Source organism: Octopus sinensis, linkage group LG3, assembly GCF_006345805.1.
Source record: "Octopus sinensis linkage group LG3, ASM634580v1, whole genome shotgun sequence".
In the NCBI taxonomy this organism is placed as follows: Eukaryota; Metazoa; Mollusca; class Cephalopoda; order Octopoda; family Octopodidae; genus Octopus; species Octopus sinensis.
The window spans coordinates 165635143-165661605 of NC_042999.1; the positions used below are offsets into that span (position 1 = coordinate 165635143).

At 36.8% G+C, this 26463-nt stretch overlaps 2 protein-coding genes across 5 annotated transcripts in view; one reads left to right on the top strand and one right to left on the bottom strand.

Annotated features, from left to right (window-relative positions):
• The window catches only part of LOC115209622, an 88968-nt gene extending 75901 nt beyond the window's left edge, over window positions 1-13067 (bottom strand). The window contains exon 1 of the mRNA XM_036501591.1: window positions 12843-13067. The gene's annotated coding sequence lies outside the window, so the exon portion shown is untranslated. The remainder of the gene's footprint in view (window positions 1-12842) is intronic.
• Window positions 1-26463, top strand: part of LOC115209623 (cilia- and flagella-associated protein 300-like) — a 281205-nt gene that overhangs the window by 213021 nt on the left and 41721 nt on the right. The window lies entirely within an intron of this gene.

Below are 26463 nucleotides of genomic sequence, written 5' to 3' on the forward strand. Positions count from 1 at the left end.
ACTGGGGTAAAATATACAAAGCCGAGTATACCCACATTGGCTACCCATCTGTTAGGGGTACACCAGGCACATGCATCACAACCATATGTGTGCAGTATGGTGATCTCATATTAAGATAAACAGTTAGAATTTTCTTCAGGTTGAGTAGCCCATCTCACTCAAAAGGTCTCTGTATAAGGGTCGTTTAAGGATGTTGAATGAAACACCCATGTTTCCAGAGGTGAATTATTCAGACCCCAAAGAATTCCTCTCAACACATGGCTATGATGCTCCCCCACTACTTCTGCTCATGATCAGAGATGCACATATTGTCAGCCACCAAGGAACATGCTTAACTGGTTACGGTCAAACAACTAACAAACAAATCTATGGTATTTGCTGTAGCCTATTTTTATATCATCAACCATCATCATCACCACAACCACCACCACCACCACCACTACCATCATCATCATCATTTTTTAAAGAAGTGATGTAATAAAAATGATAAAGAACAGTAGTTAGTAAATCCTTCACATTTCATGCTCAAATACTTCTAACGTTAGTGTTACTTTCCATTTCCAGTTATATACTGAAATCAACCCAATAACCCTTCCTATCTATTAATGGCTCCATACCCATGTACAAAATATTCCTGGTATTTATTTTATTGATCCAGAAGGAATGAAATACCAAACTGATTTTAGTTTTTCATCCTTCTTCCATAGGTAATACAAAAAATGTTAAATGAACCTAATAGAGAATCTCTACATTTTCATTTGTGCTGCTAGAAACAGAAACCATATCTTCCTAAAATTAAAGGAGGACACATTGGATAATTACTCCTGGCTACTCAATATATGAGAAAAGATGAGATGGGATGGTTAGAACTGGAATACTATTGATGATAATTCAGTTGAATAACAACAAATAAATACCAAACTTGCACAAGAGTAGATTTAATTGGCTCTGCCTACTCTGATAATTGTGTGTCACTGTATTAAAGCAAGAATTACCAATAATTAGTTGTCATATAATTAGTAAAATTACAACTGTATTTCTTACATCAAAATAATAAAACCTGAAACAAATTAAAGTCTCTCATCCAAGTGAAATTCTTGTCTCAATGTACAGGAAACAGTGAAACAGTGAAAAAACATTGTGTGTGTTTATGCATCTGCATATGTGTGTGTGTGCATCATCATCACCGCTTAATGCCTGCCTCCCATGCTGGCATGGGTTGGATGGTTTGACAGGAACTGACCAGGCAGAACACTGCACCACACTACTGTGTCTGTTATGGCACGGTTTTTACAATTGGATGCCCTTCCTTACACCAACTGCCCAGCAGAGTGGACTGAATGCTTTTTAGGTGGCAAGAGCACAGGTGAGGTCAGTTTTGGCATGGGTTTTATATGATTAGTAATTGAAAGATTAGGGAGACATCTGTGTAAAAGATTGTAATGATAATGATGGGGGTTGCGGTGACAACAACAACAATGAACTTCACTAAAATTTTGATGACAGTACAGGGTATGAATACCTGACGACACTAGAACTGGGATTAAGGCAAAAGAAAAGATATCCCAAGTGAAAAATTTCAAATATATAACCACCACAAAGGAAAGTACATTTAATATCAATAATACCTATAGGTATAGTCTCTAGCAGACTTGATAAACAGTTAACTAGAATAAAGAAATACATGGTAATACCAATAGCAATAAGATCTCTAGAAATGGTACTCTTTTATTCTTTTACTTGTTTCAGTCATTTGACTGTGGCCATGTTGGAGCACCACCTTAAAGGGTTTTAGTCGAAGAAATCGACCCCAGGACTTATTCTTTGTAAGCCTAGTTTCTATTGGTTTCTTTTGCCAAACTGCTAAGTTACAGGAACATAAACGTACCAGCATCGGTTGTCAAGCGTTGGCTGGGGACAACACAGACACACGCACATAAATACATACATAATGCACACGCACACACACACACACACACATACATATATATATATATATATACATATATATATATATATATATATATATATATAATATATATATATATATATATATATGTATATATATATATATATATCGAAATCTGCGATGAGGGATCAGTTTCTGACTGAAGAATGAAGGCTTTGAATGACCCGTTTGTCTTTTTGTTCGTCCCTTCGTGTATTTCACGTTATTTATTTATATAAAGGTCTATTATATATATATATATTATATATATATATATATATACTAGCACTATATATAAAACACCAGGTCATAGTGCTAGTGCATGCATATACAGTTGCGTGCGTGCACACATACACGCAAATACTGTCCAAATCTCCGACCAATTACATACAGCTATCTGGCATTCAATTGGCGTATCAAGTTTTGTGCATTTTGATTAGGTTTTGGATAGAAAATCCACAAAAAAGTCACTTCTATTGATTTTTTAATGGCTTTATGGGGTGACTGGGGAAATGTAAAGATGTACACGACCACCCTTGGACGATTTTGAATGACCATAGAAAGTGCGAGCCCTCTAACTGAAAAATTGTGGATTTGTATAAAGAACACGCACGCAGACATTTTGCCAGTTTTATATATATATAGATATCATCATCATCATCATCATCGTTTAACGTCCGCTTTCCATGCTAGCATGGGTTGGACAGTTCAGGGAATGAGAATGGGCCGCAACTATGCGAACCTATTCGTTGGCTACATTGTTGGTTATATAGTGCAGGAGAAGTGGAGGGCAGGATGGAAAGATTTGACAAAAGAGAGGAAGGAGTCTAAATGTTCGCAGGAGAGTAAGGTCGCACCGATACAATCATCAATATAATGGCTTGAAGCCCAAATATTCTCAAGTTCCACTGGTCCCACTCCCAAACTATACAGCCATTATATTGATGATTGTATCGGTACGACCTTACTCTCCTGCAAACATCTAGACTCCTTCCTCTCTTTTGTCAAATCTTTCCATCCTGCCCTCCACTTCTCCTGCACTATCTCTGACACCTCTGTCTCCTTTCTTGATATTTCGGTCAGCATTCATCACTCCACTCTCACCACCTCCATCCACTACAAACACACAGACTCACCCTCATACCTCAACTTCTCCTCCTCCCACCTAAAAAAAAACCAAGCTTTCCATCCCCTGTTCCCAATTCCTCTGTTTATGCAGGCTCTGTAGTGACAACCATGACTTTGAAACTCAGTCTCAACTCATGGCTCGCCACTTCATCCTACGTGGATATCCTCTCACCACTATCCACATTGCCCTTGCCAGAGCACATTCAATGGATCGTGCATCTGCTCTCTCCCCCACACCCACCCCACCATCTCCTGTCTCTCATTTCCCCTCACCTACCACCCCACCACCCCACCACCCCAATGCACCATTCTCCAAGCCTTCCAGTGAAGTTGACCTTGGTGGAATTTGAACTCAGAAAGTGATGCCAGGCGAAATATTGCTAAGCATTTTGTCCAGCATGCTAACGATTCTGCTAGATCACCACTTTCACTGCTTTAGTAATAATAATAATAATAAAGGTTTCAAATTTTGCCACAAGGGTAGCAACTTTGGGGGTGGAAATGAGTCAGTTACACCAACCCCAGTGTTCAACTGATACTTATTCTATCAATCCCAAAAGGATGAAAGGCAAAGTCAACCTCGGCAGAATTTGAACTCAGACGAAATGCTGCCAAGCATTTTGCCTGGCATGCTAATGATTCAGCCAGCTCGCCAAATTAGTAATAATAATATTAATGTAATACAATTTTTTTGAAAGGACCACAGAGTCAATCTTTCTAAAAACCTACCACCTACAATGCTGCTGAAAATTAAATAGCATATAGATTATTATTAGATATGGCAATATGACATTTATTGAATGTATTGATTGGAGACATGTAAATTAAAGGAGTAAGCCTAAATTGTAATAATCTGAGGTCATAATGTGCTGTGGTTCATTTACCTAATAATCATCTGAGAGAGCCAGACTTAGAAAACAATCATTTTAAACTGTTGCATTATCTTCAGAGTTGGTTAAAGGAAAATAAAATAAAGTTCTTATTAGATTAAAACAAAACCATGCGCATGAATTTTCACTGTATCCATAACACATGCCTTTGGTTGTGAGATTAACTATAACAATAGTAATACCTTTTCCGCTCACTTTCTTTGTTGACAGCTGCATGGAATTAGCTTAAGCACACTTTATTTTCAACTAGAACAGAAATTAATTATAAGGTAATAAAAAGGCAGAGGGGCAGGAAAAGAATAATGTTAGAGATTACCTACTTTAAGTGAATGGTACTGGGATGTAATTATTGTATAGAATCATGATTCCAATCAAAGCTTATATTGTTTGAAGAACAATCTATTTATTTTTGCTGATCATAGTATTTATGTGAATAGCCACCTGTTCAGCTAGATTCATATTTTTGCATATTTTGATGAGTGCCTCATTTGTATATCCGAGTACCATTCACCCAGTTTAATACTGACACCTGGTCCTTGGGATCATTTAACAAAGTCCACTCTATTGTGAGTATTTGAATCAGATCTCTTCTTCCTTTCATCCTTTAGCCAAGTGATAAACAGATTAAAAAACAAAAGCACGTAATAATTTTTAAGGAGACTTATTTTTACACATGCATTGATTTCTCTATATGCACACATTTACATATGCATGTGTGTGGGTGTGTGCATGCATGTGTGTAAGCTGAATATTGTAAAGCATATGATGTGAGCCATTGATATTTGTGGATGGACAAGAGGATTGTAAGATATTTGAGAACAAAATGGTGAGATGAAGTTGGAAAGAGGATTGATTAAAAGAGGAACAGATTCAGACAATGATAGAGAGATGTGGTATGGAAGCAGCAGAGGCAATGCATGAAAGTTATAAGACAACAATATTAAAAGGCTGCAAAAAAAAAAAGAGTTAAGAACAGCACAGGAAATCTTTCAGCATTCATACATGGTCTGATCAATAAGTATCCAGACTGTTACCATAGTAATGAAGCTAAAGCACGCAGAGTGAAGCTGTTGGGTACAGATTGACCTTGAACACTGGCTGTGCATGAACACTAAGTTTTAACATTCTAGCTCACTTCCACTGTGTACAGCAGTGCTTGGAAGGAAGATGTGTAGCGTGTGATCAGCACATTGACCATGACAGAGAAAGTTGAGTAGAGAATCTGCATCAAATTTTTCCAAAAGCTTGGCCATACTTGCTCAGAGGCCTACGCAAAGTTTTCAAAAAGTTTTCGTCATTCTTGACACAATCAATGAGATCTTGTGCAACTGAAACCCGAGTGTCCTTTTGGTCAGTTGAAAGCAGTTTTAGCACAAACTTGGCAGACATGTGTCTCATACCCAAATCTTCAGTGGTTATAGACTGAACTGAACCGTAACTAATCTGCACGTCCTCAGATAACTCATGGATGGTGATTGAACGATTTCCCCTCACAGCTGCACACACACATCTGCAATGTTTTTCTCAGTTCTGCTTGTTGTGGAACTCCCAGAATGTTTCTCAATATGGACATTTTTTCAGCCATCTTGGAAACATCTGACCCCCCTCATACACTCGTATGCAGCTCACGCACTCTTCTCCATACACTTTCTGAAGCTTTGCATAGGCCTCTGAGCAAGTATCGCCATGACAACTTTCTATGTCATGGTCACTGTAATAATCACACGCTACACACCTTCCTTGTAAGCACTTTTGTAAACAGCAGAAGTGAGCTAGAATGTTAAAATTTAGTGCACGTGCACAACAGAGCTCAAGGTCAATCTTTGCCAAGTGACTTTACTCTGCATGCTTTAGCTTTGTTACTATGGCAACAGTCCGGATACTTATTGATCAGACCTCATAAATGATCAAAGACAGATGTTTATTCAAACAAATCAGCCCCAGTATTTTAAGACTGATATTTATTCCATCGGTCTCTTTCACCAAACCACTAACTTACTAGGATGTAAACAAAGCAGCTTCAGTTCTAAACTAGTGGTGAGGGTGAGTGTGAGGGTGAGGGTGAGGGTGAGGGTGAGGGTGAGGGTGAGGGTGAGGGGGTGGTGAGGGTGAGGGCTAGCAAAAGAGAGAAGCAACATAACTGGAGTAAAATGCTTGGAAGATAAAGTGGACAAACTGTTTTGAGAAGATGGAAGCATTGTTTAAATAAAAGGGTAACATTGCTGAAATAGGATGGTGACATAGAGAAAATTATAATTCCATGAAGTGCAGAGAAAGAAGTTGAAGAGTAGAAAAGCAAAGCGCTGACAGTAGTTCTGGGAGATATGATAATTGCAGCAGAAAAACTGGGAATATGAAGAAAATGACATAGGTTGTGGGGAGAAAAAGCATTATCCACTCTGATTAATAGAGTATAATACTTGAATATGTATGCAATATAAACAAATCTTGTATCTGTAAAAGTAGGTTTTTCAATGCTTTTTACCCAGAATTTTGGCTGTAGGGTATGTGTATGTGTGAGTTTAAAATATCTACATTAATGGATAATTTTATTTTGATACAATGTCTCATGTATGTACAGGTATTTATGTACACATGTAATGCATGTATTATATTATATAGATATAACATTTGCAAAAGCCAGCCTTTTCATCTCTGAAAGGTCACATGTCTTTCATTTTCTCCTCACTTTCACTTTAAAACAAAAGGGAATAAATAAAAATTTTTACGGAAATTAATGAACACAGATGACAGCTCTACAAGTCAAAACGAAAGATTGCCTAACAACTTTCTTTATTATAATACAGATGTGACTAATTCAGAGAAACATTACTCTCATTATTCACACATCGTCTATCTCGTACTTGATCAATGTAATTTTGGTTGAAATTGAAAGTGTGAAACTATTTTCACTTTCTAATGGAACCTAGTTGTTGTAACTTTCAATATCAGTGCGTTTCACTGTTGGATGGGTGGAAGTCACATACATATACTAAGACACACACACACACACAGACATTAACGCACACCTCGTGTCTCTCTCTGTCCCTGTGTGTGTGTGTCTTTAGATGTGTGGTGTGTCAGTCACCACAAAAATGTATGTATACTGACAGACAGTAACACTGTCACACACATATTTGTCAGTCATCAGCCTAACGTACGTAACGAACATGCGAACACATATAGAAAATGTGACGTCATCGTTGTTGTGGTGTTGGTGGTGGTAAAAGATGTCATTTACAATAAATGACTGAAAGAAAAAATTTAAGATTATCATCTTAAATTTTTGTAATGTAAATAAGTGAATGAAAATATAGTTTAGTTGGTAGCCAAAAGCTTACTGAATCTTTTCATACCCCATATGTCAAAAACGGCAACTCAGTTTTGGAATGCATAAGGAAGACCACCAGTCATCCATGCATACCAACCAGAGACTAATACAGCTTTGCACCAGTGATGCTGCAATTCATTTCTACAGCTGAGTGAACTGGAGCAACGTGAAATAAAGTATCTTCCTCAAGAACACAACACACAGCCTGGTCCAGGAATCAAACTTACTACCTCATGATTGTAATCCCAACCCTTTAACCACTGAGCTATGTGCCTTCACTTATGTGATACAGATGTATTTTTCATTTATAATCCAAACAACATAAATTCATTCAACCAAATGATAACTTAGCAGTCAGAAACAGTATAGAAACTAATTGACTTTATGTTTTCTTGTTCACATGCTGTCACTATGTAAAGTATGAATGGGAAAACAGTAAAATAAAAAAAAACAATTGTATGGAATTTTAAAGATTAGAAGAGTATATTGCAGTAAAGTGCAAGAAATGTATTTCTTATGCTTGTGGTATTTTATTGTTTATAAACATAGCTTTGTATTAATTCTAAAATTCAGTCTAATGTACAAGGGAGGTGGTGAGCTGGCAGAATTGGTAGCATACTGGCCAAAATGCTTTGTGGCATTTTGTCCATCTCCACATTCTGTATTCAAATTCTACCAAGGTAAACTTTGCCTTTCATCCTTTTAGGGTTAATAAATAAGTACCAGTTGAGCACTGGAGTCAATGTAATCAACTTACCCCCCTTCCCCAAAATTGCAGGCCTTGTGCCAAAATTTGAAACCAGTATATAGTGTAGTTTTGTTTCAATATCATTTTCCTTTTTTAATAAAGTTGCATAACCTGCAAGAAGGAGCCAAATGTCTCTTAAATTCTGCTCTAGTGTCTTAAAAAAAGGAAGGATTCATTAGATAATATAATACAACATATAAAAGATAGAAAGGTTTCAGCTGGAATATTTTTTAGTTGAAAGTGTGAAGTAATATGGTTGACTTGGAACATAACTAGATGTTTGGTTTCCCTCATTGCCACTGGTGAAAATTTCATAGCATAAACAACAACTGTTAATTTTTCTAACAATAAAAGTATTCATGGAAAAAACTGTCTTTTAGGTAAATAATTTTATAAAATGTTTGTGAAACAAATAGTTAAATAAAAAAAAAAAAGATTTTTTGAAAGAGTTTCACCCTAGTAATAGTGCAGAAAATATGGTTATAAGTTTGGAATGAAAAATTTATAAATTTTGTGTAATTAATTTAAAATGAGTTTGCAAAGCCTATTTGTTTACAACTCTTTTTTTAAAAAATTGCTTGTAATTATTAGCAGCAGATGGTGTACAAGAGCCTGTCAAACATTTCTGAACTATTAAACCACTTTGTGCGAATTTAAAGTGTTTCATTGGAAATTATTTTCAATTTAAACTTTCATGACATTATCAGTATGAGACCACTTAGTTATGACACTTGTGGATAAAGTTCTACAAGAAAAAAAGTTAAGATGACTTTTAGAGTGAAGTTGGCTTTAACCTGTACTTTTATGTGAGAAAAAAAATCAAAACTCTTATGAAGCTTGGTAAATAATTTTCTTTTCTTGTTTATGAAAATCCAAAACATACATATAGCCCACTTCTACTTTACAAGGACTTTTATCCCAGAAGATACTAAATGTAGAATTAATTTCCTTCATAAATTGCTTACTAACAATTTTCAATCACAAGTATTTGTATTCTTGGATTCAATAAATACTTTCTCCCAATTTTAGAACAAGTTACTGGGAAACAATTGATTTAAATGTGAGATTTTTCTCTGGCCTATCCAAAATTTCCTTAATTAGTGATATCTTGTCTAATTGGCCACACAAAAATACTAATTGCTTCATATTATTTTGAATATTTCTGCTTTGTCTTTTAATATATGCAGTAATCTTGTAATCTTATTAAGTCAATGGAAGCAGCCATGAAAACTCACGGATGAAATGTAATAAAATTCTTTCCTTTTGTCTTCATTAGATCCTACAAGGACTTGAACTCAATGTTTTAGGCTGCAAAATATCAATTTTACAATGCTGTTTTACCTTATAGTGGTGTCTTGCTTCAAGGACACAGTGCATCGCCGGGAATTGAACTGAAGATCTTTCAATTGTGAGCCAAATACTCAACAACTAAGCCACATGCCTTCATTCAGAAATAAACCAGTTCCAAAAAGATTCTCTGGGAATCTTCATAAATCTTTATATATAAAAGAGAGGTTGTGTGCTGTCTGTCTCCTATGATTTATATTCCTAACTACTCCCACATTTTGCGGTGCAGTTTAACCAAAACTGGGTATCTTATAGTCGTGATTCATATCGAGCCCTTCTGGGTATTAGCACGTGTCTACGATGAGTCTACGATTTAAAAAAAAAATTTGCCATCAATTTTTCCTTTTTAATGCATTTTTGGCATATATAAGGAAAGTAGCTCTCTAAAAATGTATTATTAAATCTCAGAACGTAAAAAGCTACAGTAACAGCCCCCCCCCTTTGTGGTTAGCCATATTGAGATGGCTATTATACTTTACATCTCTAAAAATGCTTATATAGTTATTTCCCTTACAAACCCGAGCAATGCCGGGCGATACTGCTAGTTTAGTATAATTTATGAATTTCCAAAACTACTTTTTCGTTTGTTTTCCAAGCTTGCAAGGGTGAGATAGTTTGTTTTTTGGAGCAATTGTTTTACTGTGAGATTGTCATTCCTAACAATAATCGCCAATCTTCAAAAAAAAGTGGAGTTTATTAACTTTTTTTTTTCCTGATAAATTGTCACAAGTCAGATATCTTACTCTATGTTAGAACATTATGACAATAATAATAACTGAACTTATAACTATATGATCAGTAGTCCAGCAATTTAACCTTACTATCATAACACTGCCACACCTAAATTATCAATGTACAAAAACATTATTAATAAAACTTTTTTAATTTCTGTTATCTTTTACTTTTTGCTTATTTCTGCCATTAGATTACAGCCATGCTGGGGACCCACCTTCAAGAATTTGAAGGTAAGATAATTAATAATGAGATAGCAAAGACAGATTAAAGCATTGACTTTAATCTGAGTAGCTTCCACTCGAGGTATAAATTAATTTAAAGTCAAACTTGATAAGAGTTGTGTCCAGAAACTATTAAAATGTAGCTGAATGCCTGAAGACATTTTGGGCTCCACAGAACCAGCATTTACATTACGTCTATAACAAGCAGTTCAGAAATGATTTAAACTCAAGTGGAACCCAAAATCATGTAATTGCGATTTACAATTTGGTAGGGATTAACAGAACTGGTAAATGGTTTACCTAATAGAAGTTCAGTGTTGCAATTCAAGTGAAGTAGTAGATTATTTACAATCCAAATTGATTTAAGACTTAAAACTTCTGGGGAAGACTTTTCCATGAGGAATGTTTCCAGGCTAGTTTGGTAGAGCAATTTGAATTCCATTTGGAATATGGTTCCCCATATAAGGTCTTGCACCTATACTAGAACCTTATTTCTATTTATTTATTTGTAATTTAACAATTGTAATTGTGATCAATTTGGGAATGTAGGTGGGCTAGTGTGTGTATTGTTTTTTGTGATAACTCAATTCTTTGGTCAAATCAAATTTAACTTTACTTCATTATGTGGCTTTCCAAAATCAATAAAATGTATAAATTATTGTAAAATGGAGTCATTTTCACACCAATCTGATTTTCAAAATTGACTTCAGATCTCAACAAAACAATCATGGAAGTCCTGAAAAGATAAGTCATGACTGAAATAATTTTGATCATAGGTCTACCGGATTGTAGCTAAGCAAACGTTCATCATCTCATCATCTTGGTTGCACTTTTTGCATGGATTCCCATGACTCTCTGTGACTCTCTCCAATTCTAATATTCATATTTGAACTGAGAGCTTGAGTCACAATGAATCTTTCATTAGCTGATTACACAACAATGAATGTCATCGCTGTGGATTTATTGCAGTTCCTTTCCTCATAGAACTTGGTAGTCCTGACCATTGATCTTCAAAGATTCCTCCACTCAGCATCAAAGTAAGAAGCACCATTGACTGAGTTGAGCTCTTCCACTGCCTCTTCACAATCTGCCATGCTGCAATCCCATAACTTAGCAAACACTAATCAAAAACTAGAAACATTCCAAGGCTCTTTCAGTGGCTTTGAAATAATAAGGCACTTATCATTGATGACTATACAGATTTTAGAGGTCACCTGCAGCATTGTAAAAGAATCTGACTTTTGTAAGGTCTAGATTTCATATGTGAATCACAGGTGAAGGCATGGCTGTGTGATAAGAAGTTTGCTTCCAAATCACATGGTTCTAGATCTGATCCTACTTCAGTCCCGTGGCATGTTGGGCAAGTGTCTTCTGCTATAGCCTTGGGCTGACCAAAGCATTGTGAGTGAATTTGGTAGACAGAAACTGAAAGAAGCCTACTCCTGTGTGTGTGTGTCTTTGTGTCTGTCTGCCCACCACCACCACTTGACAATTGGTGCTGGTGTGTTTATATCCTGTAACTGTGTGAATCAGCAGAAGAGGCCAATAGAATAAGTACCAGGTTTTAAAAAATAAATACTGCAGTCAGTTTATTTAACTAAAATTCTTCAAGGTTGTGTCCCTGAAGCAAGTAAAAGATAAAAGATCTACTTGATACTTTTGTCCAATATAACAACCTAAAATGCAGTCACATTTGTAATATTTTACCTACAGCAAGTCCCTTGCTCTTGTGCAATCCTATTTTTACTAGATGTTTCACCTAAATAAAGAGAATAGTATTAATCTAAATATGTATTAAGTTTTTATAATGGAAAATGATATCCTCTGTTCAATTTATTCCTGTTTCAACTATACAATGTAAAATAATAATGACTGAGTATGTAACAAGAGGTTTGTGACCACTTTCTATCTTATTTCATATCCTGCCATGAAAAATCATCATTTCTTTATATCATTGTAAGGAAACTACTGATTTGAAGCTATTGACTCAAGTCACAGTAAACTACATGTGTATGGTTGGGGTGGGGGGATGGGCGACACTATTATTTGTGTTTATGTAAATGCTTGCATGTATGGACTAAAATATATTTACAAGATTTCCTCTTTCTTTTACTCTGTTCCCTCTCCCTTTCTCCCTTTCTCCCTCTCTCTCTCTCTCTCTTTTTCTCTTTATAAATATATGTGTTTGTGTATACCAGTCTAAAACAGAGTAGCAAGTTAGGTTTTTTGAGGATTTTTTTTACATTAGAAAAGTAACCTTTAACAAAACAGAAACTGATTATGTACTAAAGTAAGTACTGTGGTCAATATCATATTTACACACACACACACACACACACACACACACACAGCAGCAGCAGCAGCAGCAGCAATGAAAACAACTCATTCCCACGTATATTTGGTGCATTTATCCAGACAAGGTTTAATTTTTTTTAACAATAAAAAAACTGATGAGTGAAGTTTAAAGAAAAAGTAGAATGACAAGTATTACCTTTTTTTCAAGTATTTCTCTATAATTCTCTTCAATTATTAATCCTTCATTCCAAAATTCTTGAGAGAAGTAGAAGTAATTTCAGACAGACAGTTTGATAGAGTGAGAATGAGAGATTAAGAGAATAAAAAGTAGAGATAAGTGAAGGGGTGAGATGGGGAAAGAAGAAAGAGAAGCAGGTGGAGGAGAAAAGGTAGAGATGGGTGATGGGGAACTAATTCATTCCTTACCGTTAACGATCGTGTGAAGATATTCTGAGAGCAGAATCTGGAAACAAAAGAACTGAAATAAGAGAATTAAGAGAGGAAGAGGAGTTTGGTTCTGAGGCTAGTTTATGTAGGATAACACTCACTTGTGTTCATGCATGTATGGATGCACACACATTTACACAACCATAAAAGCATTCACAAACTGAGTCATAAATACATACACATGTACATTCATGCATACACACATACACATTCACATATACAAACACACACATTCATACATACATACACAACTACATAAATATACCTTCATTCAAACATACATACATACATACATACATACATATACACACACACACACATACGTACATGCTTACATGTATGCATACATGTATGTATACAAAATACACAGATATGTGTACACACGAGTATGTGCATTGATTAATACAGGTGAAATGTGTTATTTGATGAAACTTCCTTCTAAATAATGACAGCATTACTTCCAGAAATATTTAATTTTATCGATCTCCTTTGCTGAACCAGTGAGGCAGATTACATCTTGGAAGATGACTAAACCTGTTATAATCAACAAAAATGTTAGAGATAGAAACATAGAGGGAGGAGGAGAGGAGGAGGAGGAGAGAAAGAGAGAGGGAGTATTCTTCAGCTTTCTTTAATTTACATGTATTCCTATGTTTCTTAAGAAAGTTTGGCAGATGGATATGGGAACTGTGGCTGATTGAAATTTGATCTCCTGGAATAACATTGGACAAAACATGATCTTTTAATGTGTTTCAATGTCTATATGAAGATTTTTGTCTGTTCTTCAAAAGTGCATATTTTCTCAAATATTGATGCTTATCATCACAATCACTACTATTATCACCATCATCATCATTGTCATCATCTTCATAACACTGTATGACACAATTTTAGTCCCTGGGTAGCAACTGTTATTTCCTATTTGCTTATCCCTTGAAAGTATGAAAAATAATCAATATTTCCTTCAAACTTTGCTTTTATTACACTTATTCAAACCCCAAAGAAACCCCCTCAACACATGGCTATGATGCTCCCCCACTACTCCTGCTCATGATCAGAGATGCACAATTTGTCAGCCACTAAGGGACATGCTCAAGTAGTTTAAGGTCAAGTAACTGACAAGCAAATCTGTGGTATTGAGCAGAATATTTGCTATAACAATATTTCTGCTTCTGTAACTCAGCACTGAATCTGTCTGAGATGTAATGGAAAATAGGTCAGTTTCAAAACAGGTCATAAAAACAAAGTCTGAAGGGAACGGTAGTCATTTCCTTTGATTTCTAAATAGAAGTGAATAGGAAATAACACTTACTGACCAAAGACAAAAAAATAATTAAACTTTTTTGTTACACAGTGTAATCATCATTATTGTCATCATCATCATCATCATCATCATCATCATCATCATTTTATGTCTGTTTTCCATGCTAGCATAGGTTGGAGAGGTTGTCAAAATCTGAACTAGTCCTTATTTAGAATAATCACAAGAGCATTTCTCACTTGTACTTACCATTTTTAGCATGGTTCCTATGACTGAATACTCTTCTTAACACCAATTACTTTGCAGAGTGAATTGATTTTTTATTTGTATTTCTCTTATATTGCAAAGAAAAGCAGGGGACTCAGTTAAATAGGATACATTACAGTATCCATCTACTTTGATGCCTCAAATTTTTTATGTCAAGCCTTGGAGGCTTTGACTTTGACTAGTCCTTCCACTGTTGATAAAATAAGATGCTGTAAAATAATGAACATATGCTATCTTTATTCACTTTCTTGCCAGACAAGAAATTTTTGATTCACTTGAAGAAATCTTAAACATTCTGAGATGCATCATTTCAAATATTATAATTGTATCTATTAATAAGTTTGACCTATAGGTTATTAATTCGCATATCCCAGGGTAAGAATGTAGGCATAACAAAAGCTGGGATAAAAATATGGACAGTGGTTTGGTGGCTAAGTAGGATGGTACAAAATGGTTAAGAAGAGATCTGGGGAGTGGTAAAAGAAAAGTACAGGCACGGGGGTTACAAAGTTTGTTTCACAGCTAAATGCTCTGGATTCAATTCCACTGCACAGGATGTTGGACAAATGTTTTCTGCTATACATGTTCACAATATCTTATAGTGGAATTTGGTTGACTGAAATTATGCATTTATTTACATACATACATTACTATCATCATCATCATCATCATATTAACATCCACTTTTCCATGTTTGCATGGGTCAAATGGAGCTTATTGGGGTAGATTTTTCTATGGTCAGGTGCCCTTCATTTCACCAACCTTCACTTGTAAGGTAAATATTTCTCCACACCCAGACATGTTCTCACAGGATACTGGAAATAAATGACACTGCTTATATGACAGTGGCAATCATCTTGCAACTAATATGCAATGTCAAGACAAGGAGATGCAAATATGCACACACACACACACACACACACATAGATAGATAGATAGATAGATAGATAGAATGATTGATTGATAGACAGATAGATATACATATATATGACAGGCTTCTTTCAGTTTCCATCCACCAAGTCAACTCTCCAGAATTTGATTGGCTCAGAGCTATAGTAGAAAACGCTTGTCTCACTGCGGTACTGAACCCAGAGCTATGCAGTTGGGAGGCAAACTCCTTACCATAGAACCACACTTGCACCTTATATATATCATCATCATTCTTTAACATGTTTTCCATGTTGTCATGGGTTGCACCAGGTCCCACCAGTCTGATTTGGCTTGGTTTCTATGGCTGGTTGCCCTTCCTAACACCAACCACTTAACAGAGTGCTCTACTGCATGGTTTTTACATGGGACCAGCATCGGTGCTTTCATGTTGCACTGACACGAGAGTTATTACATGGGGCTGGTACAGGTGCTTTTTACATGGCACTGGCGGCATGGGGCTTTTGCAGGCCAATCCTCTTCAGCAGGGGAAGCAACATTAACACTTCTGCTGCAAAGGACAGGTCTTCTTGAGTACAGGTGCCAGATATCTCAATCTTTTATCATCTCCTCTGTAAGGTTCAGTATCCTAAGATCATCCTTCAGTACATTGTTCCATGTTTTCCTGGGTTTCCCTCTTCCACAAGTTCCATCCACTTTGAGTGATCAGCACTTCTTTGCAGAGCAGTCATCATATATCAGTATCACATGACCAAACCAGTGCAGCCCTCTCTTGCACATTGCATCTAATTCTTCTTATGCCTAACTTTTCTCTTAATACACTAGTACTCTGTCATACATACACACTTACATTGCACACACACACACACACACACATATATATATAGTTGTGTGTGTTTCAGTGTCTGTTCTTTTGTTCTTATTACATAGCCATGGAATCATAGTTTTTGATACATTCCAAATTACAATTTTTCTCCTTGTTGTCTTCATAATTTGATTTGGTAGTTCTTCTCTTTACGAGGACCTAACCAGGATTTCGATTGAAGGTTTCTCAATTACTAGAATAGACCCAACACTAGCAATCTAATTTGTATTTATATGTACATACTTGTGTATATTGGTTTCAAATTTTGGCACAAGGCCAGCAATTTCAGAGGAGGGTATAAGTTGATTACATTGACCCCAGTATTCAACTTGTATTTATGTTACTTTATTGACCCCAAAAGGATAAAAGGCAAAATTGACCTCAGCAGAATTTGAACTCAGAATGTAAAGACAGACAAAATACTACTAAGCATTTTGCCCAACTTGCTAATGGTTCTGCCAGCTCACTGCCTTATGTGTATGTATATATTATACACACATACAAAACCTTGATGCATGGTTTGTCTGAATATGGCTATGCCCTTCTCTATTATACCCAGCTACATATGTACTTTAATTTCATACCTTTAACTTTTAAGCACTTGATTATTCTACACCAGTTATTGAGAATAACATCAATCATGGTTCAGAGCATAATCTCATTAGTCACTTTAATTAGTATTGTACCATCAACTTATCCTGTAACTTTCAATATCGACACTTATTATCCTTGAAGTTTATGTATTTCCTTAATCACTTCATGCACAAACATCTGGTTATTTTCAATAGATAATTATTTGATCAGTATAATCCAGTCTGTTTGTTGTACAACTTTGCATTCAGACATTTCCCACCCCTTCTTTCTTTTTAACCACTGAAGTGTACAGATGATCTCCACATCACAGAGAACATAGCCAGTTATGACCCAGTAATTTCTCATGATATTTTGCATTATGTTTTAAAGCACTTCATATTTTAATTCGCCAAGATGTTTTAGAAAGTACTCTAATCCTTAACTTCTTGCTCTTGAATAAAACTGTGTTACTTCTTATAATCCCTGTCTCTCCCTTTCTCTTCTAAACCTTTTCATTTATATTTCACCGGCAGTATCTTCACTCTTTTGGTATTTGATCCATTTCTTCCATCACAACATTTCTTAAAGTTTCAATGAGCCACCATCTCAGGAACATACTTGCACTGTCTCATTCTTTAATCTGTGACTCTCTGCTGGTGGTAATGATGCTGCTTTTGTTGTTGATGATGATGATGAGAAGGAGGAAAACGATGGTGGCTGTAGTGGTAAATGTGGTGGAACTGATGACAGCAACAACAGTAGCAATGGGGACTGAGGTGTTAAATAATTGTATGATAAATAATAATGATATGCAGTATCAGTCACTGGCTCTCATGGTTTCTGATCTTAACTGACTGGAATTGTTATCATGTACATTGTTTGGTCTTGGTAAAAATGATGGACTACAGAAAATATTCTGCTCAATTACGAGTTGTGCATGTTTCTTTGTGGCTGACGATATGTGCATCTCTGATCATGAGCAGAAGTAGTGGGGGAGCATCATAGCCATGTGTTGAGGGCAATTCTTTGGGATTTTAATACTTCACCTCTGGAAACATGGGTATTTCATTCAACATCCTTAAACGACCCTTATTCAGGGACCTTTTGAGTAGGCTGGGCTATGTGACCTGAAGAAAATTCTAACTGGGCCCTACCTGCAAGTCCATGTGTTATTTATCTTGATATGAGATCACCATATCACACACATATGGTTGTGATGCATGTGCCTGGTGTACCCTTATCAGATGGGTAGTCGTGATGGGTATACTGGGCTTCATATATTTTACCCCGGTGACACTTTGATGGCATGCACTGCTCTCTCGCTCAATATTAATAATAATAATAAGAAGAAGAAGAAGAAGAAGAAGATGAAGAACCCTTTCTACTATAGGTACAAGACCTGATAGTTTGGAGGAAAGGAGCTAGTTACATCGACCCCAATACCCAACTGGTACTTATTTTATTGACCCCAAAAGGACAAAAGGAAAAATAAAGCTCAGTAGTATTTAAACTCAGAAGGTAAAACAGGATGAAAAGCTGCAAAGCATTTTACTTGATGTGCTAACAATTTTGCCAGGTCATGGGTTTAATAATAATAATGATCCTTTCTACTACAGGCACAAAGCCTGAAATTTTGGAGAAGGGGCTGGTCAATTACATCAACCCCAGTGTTTCACTGGTACTTAATTTATCAATCGCAAAAGGATGAAAGGCAAAGTTGACCTTCGCAGAGTTTGAACTCAGAACATAGCGACAGGCGAAATAGCACTAAACATTCCCTCCAACGTGCTAATGAAGAAGACCTGTCCAGCTCAATAATAGCAACAGTAACTGGTAGGACTTGTGGAAATTCCACAGGGTAAGTCAGTATATTTGAAAACATTATGCTGTTATATCAAACATAAGTAAGGAATTTCAAAAAATTCTTTTGGAATCCTGCCATTTAATCAAATATAATCGAAATAAACTTAGAAGGTATTGATTATTTTCTTTCTTTTAATAATTCTGACAGATATGATGTAAAACAATGATGATGATGATGATGTGCTTTATAGTTTAAGGAAATAAAAGATGAATTAAAATGATAAAACTTATTTGTATATAAAATTATTAACCATCTTACAAACAATAACTCTGAGCACCTTTTCAAACTCCACCCGTCTAACACCCATGGACATATTTACAAAGTAAGAAAACAGCACAGCTCCCATGACTTTTGGAAACATTTTTTCATGCTAAGAGTTGCTGAAGCATGGAACAAACTGCCAGCATCAGTTGTTAGTTGTCGGAGCACTGCATCCTTCAAAACTTCCATGCTCCCTGAGATTCGCCAACACTACACCTGATTTTCTCCCCTCCATACACACGCAAGCATGTATCTGACTCATACACTGTTCACTTTCCAGACTGCTTTATATGCACTTTTGACAAGTTGTGGTCCACCTGAGCATTGTACACAATAATTTCATTATTATTATTATTATTATTATTATTATTATTATTATTATTATATTATTATTATATGTATAATTAAAAGTACACTTTTCGTAGTCTAACCACTACCAAGGCTCTGTCAAAGTTATATACCAACTGAGATTATTTTCATTTCTTTTCAATTCAATTCAGTTCAGTTACATATCTTCTTCTATATTTATTAATATATCTCTCTATCTGCATAGCTTTTCATATATCTGTAGACTCACCTACCTATCTAGCTGACAAGCTAATTAACTATCATATCCGCATTCCCTTCTGTATCTGTCTACTCTCATAATACTGATAAGCATTTAAACCAAACGACAAAAGAAAAAAGGGAATAATGGTGGTGCCCCAGAATGTTGCTTTCTAAATTGATGTGCTACTATTAACAAACTTGAAAAGGACTTCCAAAGGTATGAAATAGGGGCAAAATGACTGGGACAAGATGCTACCTTGCAGCACACCTCTGTTCTACATGTTGTTGATATACTATAAAAGATACCACATTTATTGTATTCAGGATGAACAGAAGTTAACATTTATAGCTAAAAGAAAATAATATATCCTACTTTCGGTAGCTCACAGGCCATTGTCATTGCTACCCCACTGACCAGTGTCCGAACAGGAACGTCGTCACTCCTGCTCATGCCTTCCGCTCTTGCTTGCGTGTTTCAATATATTTTACTTCCATAAAGCAATTTTTATATCTCTTATCTTTTACTTGTTTCAGCCATTAGACTGTGGTCATGCTGGAGCCTTGAAGAATTTTTAGTTGAATGAATCAACCCCAATACTTCTTTTTTCTTTTAAAGCCTGGTACTTATTCTGTCAGTCTCATTTGCCAAACCGCCAAGTTATGGGGATGTAAACACACCAACAGTAGTTGTTAAGTGGTGGTGGTAGTGGTGGACAAACACAGACACAAAGTTACACTGCACCCACAAGGCTTTGGTCAGCTCAAGGCTATAGTGGACAACACTTGCCCAAGGTGTCATGTAGTGGGACTGAACCTGGAACCATGTAGTTGGGAAGCAAGCTTCTTACCACACAGCCATGCCTGCTGAAATTATATTTTGATATTCAGTATTTCTATACAACATGAACAAATAGAAAATAGTTTATCAATTTATTTATCAGTTTAGTAAGTAAATGCCATTTTATGTCCTACATCCTAAGAAAATGTCAAGTTGGTAACAGTAAAGTTGATGATATGGTATGTGTGTCATAGCCATAGTGGTAGTAGAAGCAGCACTAAAGAAAGTTACTGAGTGACTGGTTGCTAACCTTAAAAGATAAATAGCTTGAAGATTATTAACTTGGTACTTGTAACTTGGAGACAGTCGCAACACCTCTTTACTTAACAGTGAATAAATGTGAAAACTAAAACACGAATATGAACTGCTTATGTTATCACATATTTCTGTTAACTCAAAAGGGTGTGGACAAACGACCTACTCTCTTACTCTTTACTTGTTTCAGTCATTTGACTGCGGCCATGCTGGAGCACCACCTTTAGTCGAGCAACTCGACCCTGGGACTTATTCTTTGTAAGCCTAGTACTTATTCTATCGGTCTCTTTTGCCGAACCGCTAAGTGACGGGGATGTAAACACACCAGCATCGGTTGTCAAGCAATGCTAGGGGGACAAACACAGACACACAAACATACACGCACACATATATATATATACGACAGGCTTCTTTCAGTTTCCGTCTACCAAATCCACTCACAAAGCATTGGTCGGCCCGGGGCTATAGCAGAAGACACTTGCCCAACATGCCACGCAGTGGGACTGAACCCGGAACCATGTAGTTCATAAGCAAGCTACTTACCACACAGCCACTCCTGTGCGCCTACTCACATACATCCCTTTACATTCTGAGTTTAAATTCTGCTACAGCAACTTTGCCTTCATCCTAATGAGATTCATCATCATCATCGTTTAACGTCCGTTCTCCATGCTAGCATGGGTTGGACAGTTCGACTGGGATCTGGGAAGCCAGAAGGCTGCACCAGGCTCCAGTCTGATCTGGCAGTGTTTCTACAGCTGGATGCCCTTCATAACGCCAACCACTCCATGAGTGTAGTGGGTGCTTTTTACGTGCTACTGGCACAGGTGCCAGGTGAGGCTGGCAACGGCCATGATTGGTTGGTGCTTTTTATATGCCACCGGCATGGAAGCCAGTCAAGGCGGAGCTGGCATCAGCCACATTCGGATGGTGCTTTTTATGTGCCACCGGCACAGGGATCACAACTACAATTTCCATTGAAGTTGATGTACTTGACTCAATAGGTCTCCTCAAGCACAGGGTCAAAACAGTGTTTCTTTACTTGCCACCTGCACAGGAGTCAGTCCAGTGGCACTGGCAATGGCCGGGTGCCAGTCATAGAATTTGGTTCAATTCCGATTCCGATTTCACTTGCCCCAACAAGTCTCCAAGGGAGGTGGGCATGGGTGCCAGTTGTCGGATGAAGATTTCACTTGCCTCAATAGGTCTTCACGTGTCCAAGGAAGGAAAGGCATGCATAAGTGGGCTGGCTACATCCCTGGCAAATGACATGGGATGGACTCACTTGTCCTGCCGGGTCTTTTCACGCACAGCATACTTCCAAAGGTCTCAGTCACTAGTCATTGCCTCGGTGAGGCCTAGTGTTCGAAGGTCGTGCTTCACCACCTCATCCCAGGTTTTCCTGGGTCTACCTCTTCCACAGGTTCCCTCAACTGCTAGGGATTGGCACTTTTTCACACACCTATCTTCATCCATTCTTGCCACATGACTATACCAGTATAGCCCTCTCTCTTGCGGAAGCTATCAACTACTTCTAGTTTTTCCCCCTGGAAAGTGACAGAAGATGTTTTCTGCAGATTTTCAGTGTTTATTGCTCCCGAGCATCTGCCACATACAAAAACTATCTTCCCAGTTAGCCTTCCTTTGACATTGCTGCACCTCTTATGTGTCCATAGCTTACACTGGGTACATCTTATAGAGTTTCTACCTACGCCTTTTCTACAGATCAAGCATGGCCATCTACCTGAAGGCGTTTGTGGTTTGTCTACCTTCCTACTTATTAGGACTTTTGTTCATAAAATAAATATCAGTTATGTAATAGAGTTGATTTAATCAACAACATTCCTTATCAGAAATTTTTGTTAATGTTCCTGTATTAGAAATATTCAAATTTCTCTTGTTATTAATTTTGTTAGTATCTATACTCAGTTTCAAAAAATGGTCTTTAATAACTGATTGAATTAGACTTTTGTACATAAATTCCAATTAAAATGTTTGGTGAAATACTTTTGCATCATCTAGGGGATATCAATGAACCATATATGGATATATTTTGTGACAAACTGAGAGACTTAGACCCTATTAGGGTCAACTAATCTGACCTCTAGTTGATTTCATTTATTATACTTGACATTTTATCTAATGCTTTTTTTCTATCCATTTTTTCTTCATTTGTTTTTACCACCTCATTTACTCATGTTTATTTAACTAAATATATATTCATCTAAATACAGTGTAGGAGTTTTGTAATGTACTACACATGTACAAATTATTACAGCCATCTACCCACACACATTCACACAGATGTATACACTTTTACTTGGTTATGAAGATTTTTCATGTGGCAAATTACTGTACCAAAATGAAGTAAGGAATTTAAGAATTCTTGAGTATAAAACACTTAACTCAAGTTTGTGAAAGTCATTATATGTTCAGAGAACAGTTGCCTGCTATGGAGTTGGTATATGCTTCATGCATATACATTTAAATCTAAATCAGTTGAGAGAATTGCCAGCCATATGCCTTATCTTAAAAGAGTAGAGAAATGGTTTTAGAATGTCCCCTTAACCATACTGCTATGACTCAGAATATAATGTTTTATATATATGAGGGTGGGTTGAAAAGTTCACAGATTGATGTGAAGGAGTGGTGCTAGAGCTGTGAAACCATGCCTCAATTAATTTCAACTCTTCTTATTCATAAGTGCATTGTTTCTTTCTCACTCATCTCACTCCTCAAAGAAGACTTTAAAAGTAATTAGTAGTGATGTCTCCTGAAAATGGACAAAATTTGGCATTGTAGTATTATCAAGTACATGCTGAAAAATGGTTTAACCCTGCCAATTTCCCCAGGACATTCATGCTGACATGGTTGTTACATTAGGGGATGATGCTCCAACTTTATCAACAATGCAAAAGTGGGCATCTGAATTTAGAAGGGGAAGGTAGAGTCTTGAAGATGACTCAAGGTTTGCACGTCTTGCAACTGTCACCACTGAGGAAAACATTGACCACATTCACCAGATGGTGATGAATGACAAGCAATTAACTATAAATCAAATAGCCAATGTTATTAGCATATCCCATGAGATATTTGAGAATATTCTGCCCACTGAACTTGGCAGGATGATGATTTCTGCTCAGTGGGTGCCTCATCTTGTGACACCTGATCCAAAGTGCACTAGGCTGGTCACATCACAGAAAAATCTGACATAGTGTGAGGCAGATCTAGCTGGGTTTTTTAATGTTCTCTAACCTAGGATGAGTGTTGGCTTCACCACTTTAAACCAGAGGCAAAGTGACAATTCATGCAGTGGAAACATTTCTCTTTACTCATTCCAAAGAAGGCCAATGCCATTTCATCTGCAGGGAAGGTGATGCCCTCAGTTTTTTGGGATGCAGTAGGCATTGTGCTTATTGGCTATCTTCAAAAGGGCCACACCATCACAATGCCAACTTGCTGAGGCAGTTACAAAAGGCTGTCAAAACTAAATGTCCATGAAAACTGATAGAAGGAGTCTTGTTTCATCAGGACAATGCCCCAGCAAACAAATTCTTTGTTTCATTGGCCACTGTGCATAAACTGTGGCTTTGAACTGGTTGATCACCATCCCTAATCTCCTGATTGTACCCTATCTGGCTATCATCTGTTCTACAACATGGAAAGACACTTGGCTGTGAATCAATATCACAATGATGACGTCATATCTGCTGTTGATGACTTATTGGACCTACAAGTTAAAAGCTTCTTCACCAATGGGACCCAAGCACTGCAACATCAATGGAAGAAGTGTGTGGACTGCAAGGGGGACTATGTTGTAAAATAAACTGCAATTGGTCACATTCCATGAGAGTATCTTGGTCAGCCTATGAACTTTTCAACCAACCCTCATATATAATGCATGGATCATGAAAAAGCCAACTAGAATTAAATATTGATTTCAAATTTTGGCATAAAGCCAGTAACTTCTGGATAGGGTCTAAGTCAATAACATCAACCCCAGTGTTCAGCTGGTACTTATTTCATCAACCTTGAAAAGCTGAAAGGTAAAGTCACCCCCAGCAACATTTGAACTCAGAATGTGAAGACAGATAAAATACTGCTAAGCATCTTGCCCAGCATGCTAACAATTCTGCTGGTTTGCCTCCTTCAACTGGAATGAAATACTGGGAAGAACTTTTGGCAAGTACAGAAAAAAAACAACTTCGGTTTGTCTTATATGAACCTCTTCAATGAAGCACAGCGTTCGTATTTATGTAATTAGTGATTAATGATTTACTAAGTAAATCTATAAAGACTGTATATCTATTGGCTGAGGAAAAATAAAATTGCTTAGAGAGAGAGAGAGAGAGAGTGTGTGTGTGAGTGTGTGTGTGTGTGTGTGTGTATGTGTGAGTGTTATCAAGGAAGACAATGGCTTGGTTCACTGATGACTCAACATTTAGTAGAGGGATTGGTGAGGTCCAGTTATTAGAAATATATCGTGAATAGTTGTGATTGCGGCATTGGAATGATAAACCCTGGGATATTTGTGTAATTGTTGTCAGCTAACATGATTCTTATGATGTTTATAGTAAAAACTCGTGAACCACTTGTTATAAGTTAGTGTTTGTGTTTGTATAACTGTGTGGGTGTGATGTATGTGCGTACATGTGTATGTGTGCTATTTTCTGTGTCTGAGTGTGTATGTGCAGTGGGGTGTGAGGGAGTGTACTTTTGAGTGCAAAGGCTGGTTATGTAAAGGAAAACCATAAGAGAAAAACGTACACACAAGGGAGCAGCAACCAACTTCAAGATATAATGCATTCCTGCTTTAAGTGATAGCTGGTACCTACCCAAACAGGAGAAGAATGAATGGAGGGGAGAAACAGGATTTCTCTCAGAGAAGGATAAACGAATTAGGTGTGGCAGCAGATGAAATATTACACTCTGCTTTAATTAGCAGTTGAGGGGTAAGTAAAGCAGTAGGGAGCAGAGAAAACGAACCACATGCATTCTGATTGGTTCTCCATCTACAAGGAAGTTTACATTTGTATCATTGTTGCTTCTATATTGGTTTTGTTTTGAAACATTTCTTTCCCAAAAGTCAATATATCTCTGGCGTATGTGTTCATGCATTTGTGTGTGTGTGTGTGTGTTTGTGTGTGTTTGTGTGTGTGTGTGTGTGTGTATGTTTGTGTGTGTTTGTGTGTGTGTGTGTGTGTGTGTGTGTGTGTGTGTGTGTGTTTGTACTTACATGTAAGCATGTTTTCCTCTCTACCTTGCCTTTTTTCTCACTCTTTTCTCCCTTCGCCTGCTAACATATTCAGAGACAAAATAATGACAGAGTGACGGAGAGAAAAATAGACTGCTTGTGGCTGTGTATGTGGGTGTGTGTGGGTGTGACAGACGGACAGACAGACAGACAAACAGGTAGATCAAAGAAGAAATGAGACAAAGTGACAGACATAAATTTTCACTGAAATGAACTAATAAATTAAACCTTTAGGAGAAGCTATAACTATTTATATTCTGATAAGTTTGAGAGGAAGGAACAGTGCCCCATGATCTTTGGTTTGTGATTATGAAGTGGTTGAGAGATATTCATTTGAAACAGCACCAAATAGGAAATCCCAGAAAGTGAGACATGTTTGAGTGGTGGAATGAGGACATACAGGTGTGTTAAGTGGGCCTAGGTGTGGAAGGTATACAGCTAGTTGCTTCAGAGGAGTTGTTGTAGTAGTATTAGTAGAAGAGGAAGAAAGTAAAAACA